Source organism: Nomascus leucogenys, chromosome 5, assembly GCF_006542625.1.
Source record: "Nomascus leucogenys isolate Asia chromosome 5, Asia_NLE_v1, whole genome shotgun sequence".
NCBI lineage: Eukaryota > Metazoa > Chordata > Mammalia > Primates > Hylobatidae > Nomascus > Nomascus leucogenys.
This window is the reverse complement of record NC_044385.1, coordinates 101330090-101348675: the sequence shown is the minus strand read 5'-3', so window position 1 is coordinate 101348675 and position 18586 is coordinate 101330090. Positions and strand designations below refer to the sequence as shown.

Sequence of the window (18586 nt, the reverse complement as noted above, 5' to 3'; positions counted from 1 at the left end):
AAACTTAACTTCTCTGAACCTCTCTTTTCTCATCTGTAAAAAATACATATATTATATAAAATGATTTTTAAAAATAATAATACCTTTTAATTCAAGTAACAGCTAGAAACAATCATAAAAAACAAGTTAGGCTGGGAGCAGTGGCCCATGCCTGCAATCCCAACACTTTCAGACGCCAAGGTGGGAGGATTGCTTAAGGCCAGGAGTTCAAGACCATCCTAGGCAACATGGCAAGACCCTGTCTCTACAAAAAAATTTTAAAAATTAACAAAGTGTAGTGGTGCACCTATAGCCCCAGCTACTCAGGAGGCTCAGACAGGAGGATCAGTTGAGCCCAGGAATTCAAGCCTGTAGTCAGCTATGATTCCACATCTATACTCCAGCCTGGGTGACAGAGCAAGACCCTGTCTAAAAAAAAAAAAAAAAAGAAAGAAAGAAAACTTAAGAGAAAATCAGTTTAGACAAAATCACATCAGGAGCTTCAGCTTCCCTTTTCCCTTCACTTCTGAACAAAACCCTTTTGAAAGCCTCCACCCTCAGTTTTGTGTGCCATTTCAGAATAATTCCATTAAAAAACTGGTATAAAGTGCAACCCTTTCAAAGCATGAGATGGGCCTCTGATGTTTAAGTTGAAGCAGATGATAGAAACTTTCCTGTTCTCAATAAAGTTTCTATTTTTTTTATTTCTAAACTGCATAAAGCTATTTTCTGCTTCTCTGTCTCCAATTATGACTACAGACCATGCTCAAACTGCAGGACACAACTCAATCAGCGAGTTGTGAAATCTTTTTCATGAATAACACCCCAAAGTTTCATGATGATGTATTATCCCCCGGCACAGGGTATTCAGCTAAAAAGGCTCATCTTCAAATTTGCTTGGACTTTTTTTTATGATACTTGCTTACTTTCAGGCATCTTTAGAATTGGTTAAATAAAGTAAATTTGGCATGGTTTAAAGTTGCTTTTTTCAAAAAAACATGTTCAAAACTTGCTCAATCTAGAACAGAACTTGAAAAAGCAGGGGAAAACCCAACTAATACAACAAAACCAACATCTCTTGTTGAGTGAAGCATAACCAGGAAGTTAGTCATGTCACAGGGCTAAAAAGATTTCAAGTATAAAGAATTAAAAGGTATTTGTTCATTCATCCACTTACTTTTCCCAGGAATATTTATTGAGTGCCTAGTAAATACTTGGTACTATTCACGACTTGAAAACAAAATAAGTCCTTGTACATAAGGCACTTATATTCTAGCGGAAGTAGCAGAACAAACAAAAACAAATACACACACACACGCACACACACACACCCCTATATATAATGTAGAGGCAAGTGATAATAAGTGCAATGAAATCTGAGTATGGAGTGACAAGGGAATATAATGGCAGTGGGAAGGAAGAGGAGGTATCACTTAAGCTAAGACCTAAGTAAATGAAGAAAATGTATTCATGCAGAAGGAACAGCAACACAAAGACCTTAAGATAAAACCCAGGCCGGGCATAGTGGCTCACACCTGTAATCCCAGCACTTTGGGAGGCTGAGGCACACGTATCACCTGAGGTCGAGAGTTAGAGACCAGCCTGACCAACATGAAAAAACCCTGTCTCTACTAAAAATACAAAAAATCAGCCGGGTGTGGTGGCACATGCCTGTAATCCCAGCTACTCGGGAGGCTGAGGCAGGAGAATCACTTGAACCTGGGAGGTGGAGGTTGCCATGGGCCGAGATCGCGACATTGCACTCCACCTTGGGCAACAAGAGCAAAACTCCATCTCAAAAATTTAAAAAAAAAAAAAAAAGGTAAACCCTTCTCTCTACATCTGAGTAACAGCTGGAAGCCAGTATGAGCACAGTAAGCAAGTCAAAGAGTGGGGGTAGAGATGAGATAGGCAAGCAGGGAACAGATCATATGGGGCCCTAGAGACTGCCTTAAAAATTCAGACTTTATTCTTAATGTAATGGAAAGCCATTGTCAGGGGAGGAGGGCGCAGAGTCGGATATGTAATCTCTGACTTACATTTTTAAAGAGGAATCTGGCTGCTATTTTGGAAGCAAGAAGTCCAGGCTACTGCAGCGGCACAGGTGAAAGGTGATGGTAGATGTGGCAAGAAGTGGTCAGATTCTGGATATATTTGAAGATAGAGCCTGTTGGATTTCTTCACAGATTGGATGTGTGGTGTGATGTTAAAAAAGAGCAAGACTCAATAATGACTTCAAATTTGGGAGCCTGAGCAACTGGCTGAACAATGATGCCATTTGCTAAGACAGAAACATTGGGGAGATGAGGAGATGACTAGGAAGGGGTGGGAAAGGGGTAGTACTAAGAGTTTTGCTTAGAACTCAGTGAGCATGACATGCTTATCAGACCTACAGTTGGAAATCTTGAGTAGTTACTAAAATTTAGGGACAAGGTCAGGGTCATGCATGTAAATATGGAAGCAATCGGCATGGAGGAGTTATATGAACTTGATAACATCTGCTAGAAAGATACTGTAGAAAAGAAAAGAAGACATGGAAGATGAGTCCTTGGATGGTCTAACATTCACTGATGACAATAATTAGGAGGACTGAGCACAGAAAAATTAGAAACACCAAGTGAAATGAAAGAAAAACCTAGAGGGCAATGAAGGGTTTGAGAAAGAAGTCATCACCAACTCTATCTCATGCTTTTGATAGACTGACAATATTTTCTTCATAACACAGGGTAAATTCCAAATGCATTTTATACTAGTCCAGAGGCAATACGTTTGCTTATTTTCCCCTTCTTCATGTAGAATGAAAAACATTAAAACATTAAACTCTCATGAGAAAAACTAATTCCACAATGAACTTCCTTTATTTATTGATGTAATTTATTTAATTTTTTTATTTATTTATTTTTGAGATAGGGTCTCACTCTGTCATACAGGCTAGAGTGCAGTGGTACAATCATAGCTCACTGCGGCCTCAAACTTCTGGGTCAAGCCAGAATGAAAGTTTATAATGAGACTGGCAACGACCTCCCTTCCTTTGAATGTTGTGAAATGGTGGTATAACAAAATAACTCAGATATTTCTTTCCCTGTTCACACATCTAGATCAAATTTCAATCTAGTCAAGAAGGCAAAAAAATTTTATCATGGTCCCAGCTTTGGTACTAACAAGTCTAAAACACTAACTAAAAAGTATCCTAATCAAAAACATGACATGTATTTTGAAGCACTATACAATAACCATCTGTACAATCTTTGGTATGCACGAATTACAGAAATGTAGATCACATGAGAGAAGGTGATACTTTTATAAATTACAGAAGAAACTACTTCTATATCTATTTCCTATTCTAGCTCAAAGTATAACTCAATGTTATATTAACATGTTTCCTTTTTTAACACTTTAAGTGGTTTATTGAACATTAACAATCACTAACATACACTGAAACATATAAACCTAAAGTCGGCAATTGCTCAACAGTGTCCATCTGGCTGGGCATGGTGGCTCACACCTGTAATCCTAACAGGTTGGGAGGCCAAGGTGGGAGGATCACTTGAAGCCAGGAGTTCAAGGCCAGCTTAAGAAACAAAGCAAGACCTTGTCCCTACAAAAAAAATGTTAAATTATCTGGGTGTGGTGGTGTGTGCCTATAGTCTCCCAGCTGTTCCAGAGGCTGAGGTGGGAAGATCGCTCAAGCACAGGTGTTCAAGGCTGCAGTGAGCTATGATCATACCACTGCACTCCAGCCTGGGCAACAGAGCAAGACCCTGTCTCTAAAAAAGAAAAAAATATATCTATTGGCAATTCTGTAACTTACATATATTTGATGATCATGTACTAATATGGCACTAACATTACAAGAAAGAATTTGTGCTGGTGAGCGGAAGTTGTATAGGATTTGTCATGTACAAAAAATAGCTAATCTTACAGCTTTAGGTAGAACACGGACAGAGAGCCCATTCTTTTCTGATTCTAAATTCCTTAACAATGATGAACTACCTGGCCAGCGCCACTCCCAGGCAGCAGAGTATAATGACTAAGAGGGCAGGCTGTGGGCATTCGAATCCTCAGCCAGCATTTACTACTTCTAGTGTTTCCTTGAGTAAATTATTTTACCTCTCATCCCTTTTTTCCCTCATTGGGAAAGAACATCCTCAGGTAAGAATAGTCCTTCATTATAAGATATGTGGGTATAATGCACTTGCCACATGTCATGCACGTGGTAGAAACTCAAGAATACTAGCTGCTTTGTCATTTATTCAGCTTCTCTTGAAAAAAAAAAAAAAAAACTTCACTAGCAGGTAACTCACTATTCAAGTCAGCTCATCTAGTGTAGGACACTGCTATATTCATAGAAAGATCTTCAAAATACTGAGTCAAAAGTCTCGCTGTGACCAGTTATTACCAGTTCTGCTCTCTGAATCCATACAAAAATTTCCTAACCTCTCCTACATGACAATCTCCATTATGCTTGAAGACAGACAGAAGGTCTAGTGCTGTATACCAACATAAAAATGCACTCAAGCACCAAACTGAGCGTTGTGTACCCAGGAATGAGAACCAGTCTTTGAGCATACTACTGGGGTATTTCATACTCTCTGGAAAGGCTGTTCATGCGATTGTGCTGTAATTCATCAGAGTAGAACTTGCTATTGTCCATCTCTTTAAGCAAAGCCACAGGTTGAATGTGTTAAACCTCTGTTTCAAAGTTGTGCATATATGACAGCTATTATCCTTATTAAGAGCTTTGACTACATCAAACATGTTTTCAAAGAAATACAACAAATAATTATTTAATACCTTCTGAAACTAAAGAGTTAAGTACAGGTATGCATAATTTCTCATTTCCTCAGGCTCTAACACATTTTTGATAGTTAACAGGCTTAAGGAGATCTGGAAACATCAATTAAATAGGCCAACCTTTTGATTGGACACAAAATGTTCGTTCATTCAACAAGTATTTGGGAACATTCTGTCAGGAACTCTGGGGCACAGGAACAACATAAACGACTCAATCTGCAGATGCTAACTAGAAGAACGAGTTCACCTGTATGGTGTATTTCTTCCAAACTAAAAGGATTGGGCAAATATGTTGATGTCACTTTGCTTTTCTTAACTAGCATTCACAAAGCTAGTGTGTTTCTATAACTCAAATGCTGGTATGTTGAGAAGCAGTCTTAACAGGAAGGGGGAGGGTGAATGGAGTGTTTAGTCTCAACAGCAGTCCCTCACTACCCAAAGCACTCTTGGCATCCAGAGAGAAAGAGAGCCAGAGCAATGCACCAAAAGACAAGAACCAATGCCGATTGAATAAATCGGCGTACTCCCTGTGGTCCAATCCAGGAAACCATTCCTCTTTCTCTAAGCCTAGTGGAAGCTTTAAGGATTTGTGCTTTACAAATGGCTTAAGAAACACCAAGGTTTCAAGGCTTCTTCGCAAGGGTCAATTGTGACTTCGTTGAGCCTTTTGTGGCTTAAGAGGAAACAGAACCCTCCTTTTCTCAGCTTCATCCTTCCTCATTGGAGGAAACCCAATAGGTCATTTGTTACATAAATGTTTAATATCACTAATAATCTGAGAAAAAATAGGACGTGTCTTCCATCTGTTCATTTAGAGGGAAAATACAAATAACAATTTCTAATTTGGGCCAGAATATGGAGAAAATGGTGCCCGCAACCCCTGCTCATTCTGCAAACTTCCACAAAGGTTTTAGAGGGTATCTTGATAATGTGTATCAAGAACCATAAATCATTCATTCGTTCTTTTTCACCCAGTAGGTCCACTTCTCTAACTGGTTCGAGAATACTCTATTTATTTATTTATTTATTTATTTACTTTTTAGAGACAGGGCCTTACTCTGTCACCAAGGCTGGAGTGCAGTGGCACAAGCACGACTCACCACAACTTCGACTGCCCAGGCTCAGGCAATCCTCCCACCTCAGCCTCCCAAGCAGCCAAGACTGCAAGTGTGTGCCACCTTCTTTTTTTTTTTTTTTTGGTAGAGATGGGGTCTTGCTATGTTGACCAGGCTGGTCTTAAACTCCTGGCCTCAAGCCTTCCTCCCTCCTCAGCCTCCCAAAGTGCTGGGATTACAGGCATAAGCCACCATGTCTGGCTGACACCCTGTTTTACTAAAGGTACAAGTTCTTTGTATTTTTCCTCACTTTATGAAAGAAGCCCATTTCTAGCTTTCAGTGCATCAGTAGATTGGAAGAATCCAGAATGACTGACACTGCACTGGAACCCTCCCAGTTCCTCAGGAAATACTTTGACATATCTGTTTACACTTCCTGGAGTCAGGCTATTCTAACGGCATTCCTGCCCTGGTTCCTATTTGTGTAAATCAGTTCCTTCCCAAGAGGATTTCATGAACTCCCTCATCTCTTGCCACCCCTCTCTTTTCTAGGATCCTTTCTTATTTCCCATATGAAGATGCTGTGTTCAAGAAATTATAAAACACTGCGTAAAGAAAAAAATGGGGCCGGGTGTGGTGGCTCACGCCCTGTAATCCCAGCACTTTGGGAGGCCAAGGCTGTCAGATCACTTGAGGCCAAGAGTTTGAGACCAGCCTGGGCAATACAGTGAAACCCTATCTGTACCAAAAAAAAAAAAAAAAGAAAAGAAATACAAAAATTAGCCAGGTATGGTGGTGCACACCTGTATTCCCAGCTACTCAGGAGGCTAAGGTAGGAGAATCACTTGAACCCAGGAGGCGAAGGTTACAGAGCCAAGATCACACCACTGCACTCCAGCCTGGGCAACAGAGTGAGTTCCTGTCTCAGAAAACAAAAGTAAAAGAAAAAAGTGAGAGGAAAAAAGAAACAAATAGGCATTAAGACATTTCTTGGCCATTCAAACCTACCTTGAGAAGTCCATAGTACTAGAAATCAAAGAGTGGATGCTTACCAAAGAAATGGCGATTAATGTGCTCTCTAGAAGGAACTCTCTTGAGTGATAAAAAGCATTCTGTATCTTGATTGGGTTCTGGTGACCTGGGCATATAGGTCTGACAAAACTCCTACAATGGTATACTTAAAATCAGTGCATTTCACTGCAGGTAAAACGTTACCTCAGTAAGGTACTTGAGTAAGAATAAATTACTCTGAGCAACTTCTGGAAACTACGCCGTCTGCAACTTCAAGATTTCACACACGACAAGTTAAAAGAGGCCAAAATGTTCCAGCCTAGTGGGCAGATGGGTTAACTCCACTGCAGCCTCGGCTCAAATGCTGCCTTCTCTGTGTGCTTGCCCTGACTGACCAGGTGGACCCAGGCTGCCTCCTCAATGTCATCACGATGCACCGGATGAACTTCAGTACCTGATGGCATTGCTGAGTTTGTCTGCACATCTGCTTTTCATGGGGGCTGCCTCTCTTTGAAGGTCCAGGTAAGGGCTAAGAATTTGGTGACTGAATCTATAAACCCGGCAAGTTTCTGGCACACAGTAGGCACATAGTAGGTATTTTTGAGATGACTAAATGTAAGTCCCCATGAGGGAAATCATCAAGTGGAGGGCAGTCGAGTAAGGTGACTCAGGAAGAGGGTTAAGGCAGAAGAGGAAATGCTAAGTAAATAAACAAGTACACACTGGCATGCAGATGAAGACACATCCTGTAGCAGGTTCCAACCAAACAACTGCAACCAATAAAGCTCAAGACACTGAAGCAAGTTTCCACTGGAAGAAGAAATGAGTTCTGGTCCTTAAAATCCTACTTTTTAATGTTGTTAAAGCTATAACTTTATTTGTACTTTTATTCAACAAGCATTTAGCAGGCACCATGCCAAACAACCAATAAATAAGATACGATTCCTGCCCTCAGTTAGCTCATAGACTAATATAGAAAAACGAATAGAACCACACAATGCAAAAAGAGAGATTTATGTGAGTAAGACAGGAGAGAAAGGAATGGGTGGGGCTGGACGTTTGGCCATTTCGGGAAGGCTTCACATAAAGGTTGATTTTAGCCCAAGTATGGAATAATGAAGAGGGGTTCACTAGGTTACGAGGAATAAGAAGTATTCCATTCATACAAAAACATGGAGGTGACAAAACTGCATTCTGTGCAAGGAGAAATACAAGCAACGGATTAGGGAACATTTGTTGCTCTACCATCAGCATCCATCTAACTGGCACAACCACCAGGGGAGATTAAGAGGAAAAAACTGAGACCTACAGGATTTAAATAGCAGAGCCCGGGCCAGACGCGATGGCTCACGCCTGTAATCACTATGGTAAATATTTGTTAGAAATTGTAGTATTACAAAGCAATTCTTATGCTAGCTGCTGCAGCTAAAATCATTGGAAGACTCAGAGTACAATTCCTTCACACGCAACCCTTTAAAGTGATTTCAGCTGCAGCAGCTAGCGTAAGAATTGCTTTGTAACACTACAATTTTTAACAAATATTTACCATAGTGTCTTAATATCTGTTGATTGAAATTATATATAATTACTAAAAATACTTCCATTAGCACCAAAGGCAAAAAAGTTAAAAGGTGGTGAACAGCACATCCCTGAAGGATAAAACTTGGGGCAGGTGGAGAAACAGACCAATTAGAAGTGAGAAAGGACTCATATTCTAGTGCCAGACTTGGCAATGAGCTCAGGTTGGCATCCCTTACAGGGTGACAGCAATACTGAAAAAATCCAATCCAGAGACAACAGGAAGGGCAGGTGAGCAGAAACGTAGTGAATTCAGTTAGCCTGTTCTGCTCCAGCCATAAAAATTACTATTGTATTTGAACCTCAACCTAGATAGCAACATTAACTTATAGACTAGAAAACTGACCAACCAATGCAAAGTGCTATATACCGCAGTTTCAATCTCATTAGTATTTTGTCTGTTTACCACATGGCTTTCGGATGACCCAAAACAGAGAGACAAAGGCAACTATTAGGCATAGAAAATTAAAAGGTACTGCCGAAGAGGCCTAAAATTAGAGTCCAGGCTGTATTTTCCACCACTTCATCAGCCACTGCATAGCCTTGCTAGAATCAAGCTTCTCCTCTGCCTTTGCCTTCAAACCATTACTTGGTTTTAAACTAGTGTTTAATCATAAACCAGCCCTGCTACATTATTAATGTATCAAACAGCCTTTCCAACCACGTAATAATCCAATATCATTATGTTGAGCTATCTTAAAGGGTAGCTTTCCCACATTTGCTTTGAATTGCAAAATTAGCATGAGTGGACAAACCAGTTTTTATATATACTCAAGTATATAAGTACAATTTGAAATAAATAAAAACAAGATTCATAAAGTGATCATAATTGGCAGAATAACAACCACTAGCTCTTACCTCACTCTTTCTCCTCCACTCTAAACAATAAACTTTGGTTATGAGAATAACACATTAGCTACTAAAAATCACAGATAGAAAATGGAAATGGCAAGGAGATGCTGACATGGAGTCCAGTCATTCAAAACTTTACAAGGTTATTGGAGTTATTCAAAGTTGCGAATATAAGTAGATTATATGTAATACAGATAGAATATAATACATATGTATATATGTACATACATATACAATATATACATTTAAAAACCCTCCTGTATTTCAGTAATGTGTAAAGGAATAGGGCAAAATGTAGCATGAATATCAGCAAGCAGGGGAAAGAATACTTTACAAATACACACTGGAATCAACCTTTTATCTTCAAATTAGGGGTTCTTAAAGAGGTTGTGGTGATTACAGAGTCATTCATCCTGCTTCTTTTGGCAAGAACAATATTTTAAAATATGTGCTTTGGTGGCAAAGGCAAAGCTGACAAGAGAGACAAATGTGGACACTGGAGAAACAAAATAGCCCTAACACTGAGCACACTGTGGTCATTTCAAAGGCCCAGAGTATACTAAAAGTATCTGAACATGTAAATTACTCATATATACACAATGAAGGCAAACATACTGCCTTGTTCCGAGTGGGATGAAAAAAAATTTTAATTTCATTAACTATATTAAAAGGATATGACAGTACCTTTAGGAAGATCCAGCTCTCTGCTAACAATGAACAAAATACATTATAGAGGTGCCAAATCATTGCTGATAAACACCTTTACATAGACTGCGATGAGAGTGAAAACACACCACATGTAATATGCGCAATGATATCTTTTATCACAATACACTTTCCCCCCGGTTCATTATATACAAATTTCTTGGAGAAAACCTACATAATTATGAGCAAGCAGGGACAAAAAAGGAATTCATCGTTTTCCAAAATGTGCTTACTAAAAAAAAGGGAAGAGTGTGGAATCATTCGTATTCACGTTTCCTGAAGCAAATACAAAGCACGCAGATGCAAACTCCACACAGAAGCCATGTATGACCAAAACATGTCCCCACGTCTCCCCTTCTCCCTCCTTCAATCCCCAACACTCAAAAACAAAATGGCAAGTTTGTTTTCTAAAATTATGCAGAACACACACTGCTAATGGAAAATTACAGTTGGAAGTCTTGGCTTTTCAAAGTTTATGAATGAGGGAAGTTATTTCTCTTAACTATATTGCTGGAATTTTTCCACTCTCATTTCAATTCAAAATACAGTGTTTATTCTTCTCTCAGCTTCCCATGCCCCTCCTTTCACATCTTTCTAAGTCACCTTCAGACCAGCTCAAAGTTTCAATCTAAAAAGACACTAAAAGCTCATTCCTTAGACCTCCCTACTGTCCCGTGGGTAATGCTACTCACATTTCACATTCCTTTATTTAGCGTAAGAAATGTAACATTTATTCTTTCTTTCCACACACATACATGTATTTCTTTAAGTAAAAATAAATTATTTTCAAGTATTGTTCGCTTTGGAATTCTTAAACATGTTGTTTTTTCCGTGGAATAATCTTTAAGCCTAATTCGAAGTTTTAAATACGTTAACTAAACCAGCACGTGGCATCAATAACTCCTAAATGACTGCAGGGCTTGTGCACGCCACAATTTTCAGCAGTTGTTCCTGATTCACATCTGCTTGGAAGACTTTTGCCTCCTTTTAAGTCATCTTTTGCGTCCAGTGGAATAACGGCTAGAAGTCCTGATGTTAACCTTCTACAGATAAATGTAACCCCAAGGCGTGAATGAAGAGACCCGCTCTTTTTCAGGGGGAAAGAAGGGAATGGAAGATCTTCTTTTGTGTCTGTGAGGCACAGCTGGGAGGGTAACAACTCTTCAGCGAGTGATCCTGGCATCTCAGTCTCATCAAAGCCAAAAATGAAAAAGCACATGCCCCGGCCCCTACCCCCTAGGCTTGGATGCGGCCCCAGAGAAATCATCCTTCCAGGTGGGCCTTCGGTGTGTTACCTCCTCCACCTGCCCTCCCACCCACCCTTCTTTTCCGCTCCCCCCTCCACACTGAATACACTCGCTTCTCAGGTATAAGATGAGCATCCCCACTTCTAGGCACCCCGAGGGAATGCACCCGAGAGCCCTGGCCCAGCTCTGCACCGCGCGCTCTGGGCTGTGCCCCGCAGAGACGCCCTGGGCGAGCCAAGACCGACTGCGCTGCTCCTTCAGGACGCGAGGTGCCGGCACCCGGCGGGCGAGCGCCCATCTCTGCCCTAGGAAGCCAGTAACACCGTCGGGGGGCGGGGGTTAGGGCAGCGCTAATCTAAGCTGGACATTAAGATGCAGGAGCGGCAGAACCCGCAGAGTCCCCAAAAGTGCACAAGCAAACCAACTTCTTCGGGCCGGCTGGGTCGCCGAAGGAGGCTAAAGTGCAGAGTGACTGGGGCTGCAGTCACCTCGCGACGACCGCCCCGAGGTAGTCAACACCTGCGGAAGGGAGAGCAGTGAAAGGCACTCACCTCCACCCATCTCTGAGCCTCGGCGAACGCCACGGAGCAGTTGGCCTCTGCCTCCTCCAGCCCTTCCATGGCTAGGACAAGGGAGGGAGAGAGAGACTCAGGGGATGCGTGGAGGGGCGGGGGTGTCCACGCGCGTCTGGGCCCCACGGGCGGGGAGGGCACGCGGGCCGCCGACAACTCCGGCTTCCGCTCCGGCTGCGAAGGCGCCGGGGCTCTCGTTCCCTTTGTTGCGCTCTGCAGTTCGTTAAGGTCTCGAACCTACACGAACGTGAAGACCTGGCCTTCTCTAAACTCCTGAAAGCGACCCAAGGTCCGCGGGGACCCGGGCAGTCAGGCAGGACGCAGGAAGCGAAGTGGGTGCCCAGAGGCAGCGCACGGCACCAGCCCCGACGACAGTTTGGACTTCAAAAGTCGCAGCGCCGCCGCCGTCCTCCCCGTGGTGGCCCCGCCCCGGCCCACCCCACCGCCCGCCCGGGGCCCGCCGAGTCGCCGCTTCCGTCTGCCCCTCCCGTGGCTCCCCGGGCTCCCGGCCGCGGCCGCCTCTGCGGTCAGACTGTCTGGCCCGGGAGATGCCACCGTCCGCCAGGGGTAGCGGCTCGGGCCCCGCTCGGGTTCCCGCGCCGCCCGCACGGCCCGCGGCTCTGCCCCCAGGGGATGCGCCCCCGCGCCCGCATCCTTCCTGCACCCGCCCGCCTGGCCCCTGCCCTCTCCCGGGCCCCTGAGAGAGGCGCCCTCCCGGCTCGCGGCCGCCCGGCCCGCTTGACATACCAGGAATAGCTGCACACAATTGTACCTTTCCCGGCCAAGAAACCTCCCCCGCCGGGGAGCGCGGCCCGCCGCCCTCACCTGAGCCCCGGCCAGCCGAGCCCGCTACCCGCTCTCCCGCCGCGATCCGGCCCAGCCGCCAGGTGCGCGCCGTCCCCTCCCACGCTCCCCGCCCCCTGCGGCGGCCCGGCCCTCCCGGCGGCAGAGGAGAGTCGCGGCCTTGGCACGTGCGGCCGGGGAAGCTCTCCACCCGGCTTCCAGGTAGGTGCGGTGGAAGGAGGGTCCCTGCCCCTCCACCCCGGCTCGCCGCTGAGGGTTCGAGCAAGCGGGAGGGTTCCTTGCATTACCCACTTCCCACCCGCTCAGCCCAGTTTAGGCCGTTTAATGATCGCCCTCGCGCTGAGCATCAAAATTCCCACCCTTCGTGGTTTGAGGACACTCCGGGGACAGCGAGGTGGCAGGTTATGCGGTATCGGCAGCGGCCCTGGGTAGGTGTGCTGGGCCGGGGGTGCGGGGCGGGGGGGGGGGGTGAGCGGGAGGCACACGGGTCGGCTTGCGCGGGTCTTTTTCACACCAGTGCTCAAATCAAGTCTCCACAAAGGAGCCCACTCATCTGAGCTCCCTAGTCCCTCACTCCACGCTCCTGAGGCACTATCCTGGCCACAGGCTGATGGCTTCATCTTTGGAGAAAGATAAAGACCGGTTCTTACTCTGCTGAAAAGAAAGCAAACTCTTGTTCTTATTTTTCTGGTTGTTTTTATGAAGAAAAATGTCAGATATAGAGCAGAGACTAGTAGAATACTACCTAAAACCTAGCGTCTGTATTTAACAACTGTTTGCCTTTTGCCTTATTTATCACCTTTTCTGCTGGAGGGTTTTATTTTTTAAATTGTGTTTACTTTCTGTTTTTTTGTTTGTTTTGTTTTGAGATGGAGTCTCACTGTTGCCGAGGCTGGAGTGCAGTAGCACCGTGTCGGCTCACTGCAACCTCCGTCTCCTGGGTTCAAGCAATTCTCTTGCCTTAGCCTCTCGAGTAGCTGGGATTACAGGCGCCCACCACCATGCCCAGCTAGTTTTTATATTTTTAGTAGAGACGGGGTTTCACTATGTTGGCCAGGCTGGTCTGGAACTGACCTCAGGTGATCCACCCACCTCGGCCTCCCAAAGTTCTTGTTTGTTTGTTTTGAGAAGGAGTCTCGCTCTGTCCCCCAGGCTGGAGTGCAGTGGCGCAATCTTGGCTCACTGCAAGCTCCGCCTCCCGGGTTGAGGCCATTCTCCTGCCTCAGCTTCTCGAGTAGCTGGGACTACAGGCGCCCGCCAGCACGCCCGGCTAATTTTTTTGTATTTTTTTAGTAGAGACGGGGTTTCACCTTGTTAGCCAGGATGGTCTCGATCTCCTGACCTCGTGATCCACCCGCCTCGGCCTCCCAAAGTGCTTTGATTACAGGCGTGAGCCACCGCCCCCAGCCGTTATTGTTTTTTAAGAGACAGCTCTGTTGCCTAGGCTGGAGTGCAGTGGTGCCATCATAGCTCGCCTTGACCTTAAACTCCTGGGCTCAAGCGATCCTCCTGCCTCAGACTCCCAACTGCGACTACAGGCAAGTGACACCACACCCAGCTAATTTCTGTATTTTTTGTAGAGAGAGGGGTCTCACTATGTTGTCCAGGATGGTCTCAAACTCTGACCTCAAGCGGTCCTCCTGCCTTGGCCTCCCAAAGTGCTGAGCCATCACACCTGGTGGAGAGTTTTAAAGATAGGAGATTTCACCCCTAAATGGTACAATATACATATCATTTTTAAAAGGACACTCTCCCACTTTGGGAGGCAGAGGAGGGCGGATCACAAGGTCAGGGGTTTGAGACCATCCTGGCCAACATGGTGAAACCCTGTCTCTACTAAAAATACAAAAAAAAAAAAAAATTAGCTGGACGTGGTGGCGCTATCTGGGAGGCTGAGGCACGAGAATCGCTTGAACCAAGGAGTCAGAGGTTGCAGTAAGCCAAGATCACACCACTGCACTCCAGCCTGGGGACAGAGCAAGACTCCATCTCAAAAAAAAAAAAAAAAAAAAAAAAGGAAAAGACACGTTCCTACATAAACATAATGCTATTTTCACACCTAACTAAAACTAACAATAATTATCAACTTATATCAAATTCTTCCAACTGACCCAAAAATGTCTTTTACAGCTGACTGACTCAGACCAGGATCCAATCCATGACCACCCATTGCATTTTAGCACATCTTTTTTTAACCCAGAAGAGACTCCTCCTCCTCCACACTCCCCCTTTTTTTGGAATGACATTGCCTTATTGAAAAAACCAGGCTGTCTTCTGGATTTATCTTAGGCTTCTTTGTGGTGTCTTCAACATATTTCTCTTTTCTCTGTACTTCCTGTGCTCTGGAAGTTAGCTCTAAAAGCTAGATTGGAACCTATCTCTTCTGAGTAAACAGTTCACCACCCATATTCTTCCGGATTGGGGTGATGGTTTTTGTTTGTTAGATTCATTTTTGTTCAACCACTTTTTACTGGCACTATCTCTAGTCTGTGGGTCCGTTTAGAAAAGCTGATGAGCAAGCTTCAGGAATACAACTGTTCCTGCTGAAAGGGAGGCCACTGACTGAACCATCTCTTTCCCTCTTGGCTACACTCTGATCAGGCCAAACCCCAAAAGAAAATGGAATGATGAAAGAAAATGGAAAGATATTTCTCTCTTGTTGGCTATACAAAAACTTTTAAGTGCGGCGAGGCACAGTGGCTCACACCTGTAATCCCAGCGCTTTGGGAGGCCAAGGCAGACGGGTCACTAAGCCAGGAGTTCAAGACCAGCCTGGCCAACATGGTGAAACCCGGTCTCTACTAAAAATACAAAAAAAATTAGCCGGGTGTGGTGGCAGCCACCTGTAATTCTAGCTACTTGGGAGGCTGAGGCAGGAGAATCACTTGAACCCGGGAGGGCAGAGGTTGAAGTGAGCCAAGACCGCGGCACTGTGCTCCAGCCTGAGCAACAGAGCGAGACTCCATCTCAAAAAAAAAAAAAAAAAAAACCAAACTTTTAAGTAGTTAGTGAATACCTCATATGTGCTAGATGTTATAAGTGACACAAAATTTTAAAATTCTAGACGCTGAATCCTATGCATTATTCAGTCCAGTAGGACATTCTGCAAGCTTCACAAGAATTATTATTATTATTAGAGTTAATACATACATACATTACACTATTTAAAGCCACTGCTGTGTAACTAGCTTTGGGGGCAGCAGCCCAGAATGTTAAGAAGTGCACAGCCTTGGGGATCTGAATGCCTTACAATATTAGCAAGCTACCAGAATCACTAAGCTTCAATTTCTTCATCTGAATAATGTGATAATACTTCAAAGGATTGTTGTGAGAATTAAATATGATGGTGGATATAAAAGCCCCAAGGCATTGCTTAGCATAGAGTAGGCACTCAATAAATGAAGGTTGAAGGTTATTTCCCTTTGGTCTCTCTAACAGTGTTTCAGATTTTTCCTAAAAAATGGGGATTTCATGTATTTGTTCAAATAGTTATATGGAAAAGCTGGAGGGTTTTGCAAATCCTGTTTCAAGTCAGCTCGGGCACCAGTCACTGCTTGGCCTCTTGAATGTTGAAAGTTTGCAACTCAGAAGACCCAAATATAATTCTTTGCCTCCTAATATCAGTCATTAGAATGTTTTACCCTTCTGGAAAGATTTATACAGCTCTGTAGAGAAAGGTACAGCATCTGCCTTAGGAGTTTGAGATGTAATTCACAACAATAAAACATCAAAATTTGTATTTATTTTCCAAAGGAATTTGAGATACCTTTCAATATTTAAAACTGTAAGACAGTACAATTGTCATGCATTGATGCATTAGTGATGAACTCTTGATGGGAGAAAGGGGTACAATCTTTCTAGAAGGTCACTGGGCAATAAATATAAAAAGTTTTTCAAATGCCCACACTCTGTCCCAGCAATTCCACTTCTTGGAATTTATACCAAGGACTTGAGCAAACATATATGCACAGAATGAGTAACGGCGGTAGACACAGAGACGCCCCATAGGAGTGTCATAGGAGGACTTCCTTCACAGGAGGACTTGCTACTTGCTGCCCAGCCTTGGAGAGTGTGGTCAACAGATACCCCCAGCTATCAGCTCCTTCAAAGTTGGCCTCAGCTGCAGAGTGCAGCCTCATGTGAGGTCCTTCCCCTCCCAGGACAGCCCTCATCTGGTCAGTGAATGACTTAAGATTATAAAAGCCCAGCCATTTCCACCCAGTGGGACAACACTGATAGGCCTTTACAGTAGACCCCGGGGTCTGCTGAGGCTGCAGGACTGTACCACAGTTCACCTTCTCCCTCTCCCACCCCTGCTTCTTCCCTCTTCCTTTCACAGGGATCCAGCCCTAGTTAATATCTTATACCTCCAATGCCATTTCTGTCAGCTTCTGAAGACTCAACCTGTGATGGCATCAAGCATGACATGTTAAGAATGAGAATCCCAAAGCTACCAAAACCTCCAACAATAGAGATGGTGGAGTAAATTATGGTTCCTCCATAGTGAGATATTGTGCAGTCATTAAGAATGTAAAAGGAGGCCAGGTGCGGTGGCTCGCACCTGTAATTCCAGCACTTTGGGAGGCCAAGGCGGGTGGATTGCTCAAGCTCGGCAGTTCAAGACCAGCCTGCGTAACATGGTGAAACCCCGTCTCTACTAAAAATAGAAAAATTAGCTGGGCATGGTGGCACGTGCCTGTAATCCCAGCCACTTGGCAGGCTGAGGCATAAGAATTACTTGAACCCGGAAAGCAGAGGTTGCAGTGAGCCGAGATCGCACGACTGCACTCCAGCCTGGGCAACAGAGAGAGATTCTGTCTCAAAAAAATAATAATAATAATAAAAAGTAAAAGGACTTTTTATTTTATTTATTTATTTATCTTCCCTGTGCAGTGGCACAGGGAAAGAGTTAAAATATATTGCAAAGTGAAAAAAGGCAGGCCAGGCACGGTGGCTCACGCCTGTAATCCCAGCACTTTGGGAGACCAAGGCAGATGGATCACCTTGAGGTCAGGAGTTGGAAACCAGCTGGGCCAACATGGCAAAACTCCGTCTCTACTAAAAATACAAAAAAAAGAAAAAGAAAAAGAAAACAGGCAGTGTATAAAGCACCTTAGTCTGGGTTTGTATTTTTTAAATGTTTAATTTTGGCCCCATAGAACAATTTGGGAAAAACATCACTGAACTTTTAACAGTGGCTATTTCTTTTTTTGTTTGTTTTGTTTTGTTTTTTGAGACAGGGTCTCACTCTGTCACCCAGGCTAGAATGCAGTGGCACTCATTGCAACCTCAGCCTCCCGAGCTCAAGCGATCCTCCCACCTCAGCCTCCTGAGTACCTGGGACTACAGGTGCATGCCACCATGCCTGGTGTAATTTTTGTATTTTTTGTAGAGACGGTGTTTCATCATGTTACCCAGGCTGATTGCAAACTCCTGAACTCAAGCAATCCACCTGCCTCAGCCTACCAAAGTGTTGGGATTACAGGCGTGAGCCACCGTGCCCAGCCGCCAACAGTGGCTATTTCCAAGTGGAGATTTTGTACTTCTCTCTCTTTTCCAAGTGTTTTTACAAAAGACGTGTATTACTTTTATAAATGAGAAAATCTGTATGACACAAAAATAAAACTGGCTTTCCATATCTGCAGGTTCTACATCTGCAAATTCAACCAACTATGGATCTGGGGGTAGGGAGTAAGGGAAACAATGAAAAATTACAACAATTAAAAATAACACAAATGTTAAAAAATACAGTATAACTACATAGTATTTACATTGTATTAGGTATTATAAGTAATCTAAAGATGATTTAAAGTATATGGGAAGACTGTGTAGGTTTTATGCAAATACTATATCATTTTATATGAGGGACTTGAGAATCTGTGGGTTTTGGTATGAACAGGGGCCCTAGAACAAATTCCCCCAAATCCTGAGGGATGACAGTATGTCCGAATTTGACTTCTACCTCATCCCACAAATTTCAATCCCTTCC

General features: G+C 43.8%; 1 protein-coding gene and 1 long non-coding RNA gene across 6 annotated transcripts in view; one reads left to right on the top strand and one right to left on the bottom strand.

The window, feature by feature from the left end:
* Positions 1-18586, bottom strand: part of LMO7 (LIM domain 7) — a 234520-nt gene that overhangs the window by 207789 nt on the left and 8145 nt on the right. The gene's annotated exons all lie outside the window — the stretch shown is intronic.
* LOC105739842 overlaps positions 12515-18586 on the top strand; it is a 32258-nt gene continuing 26186 nt past the window's right edge. Inside the window, exon 1 of the long non-coding RNA XR_001115830.2 lies at positions 12515-12680. This is a non-coding gene — a long non-coding RNA (uncharacterized LOC105739842). The remainder of the gene's footprint in view (positions 12681-18586) is intronic.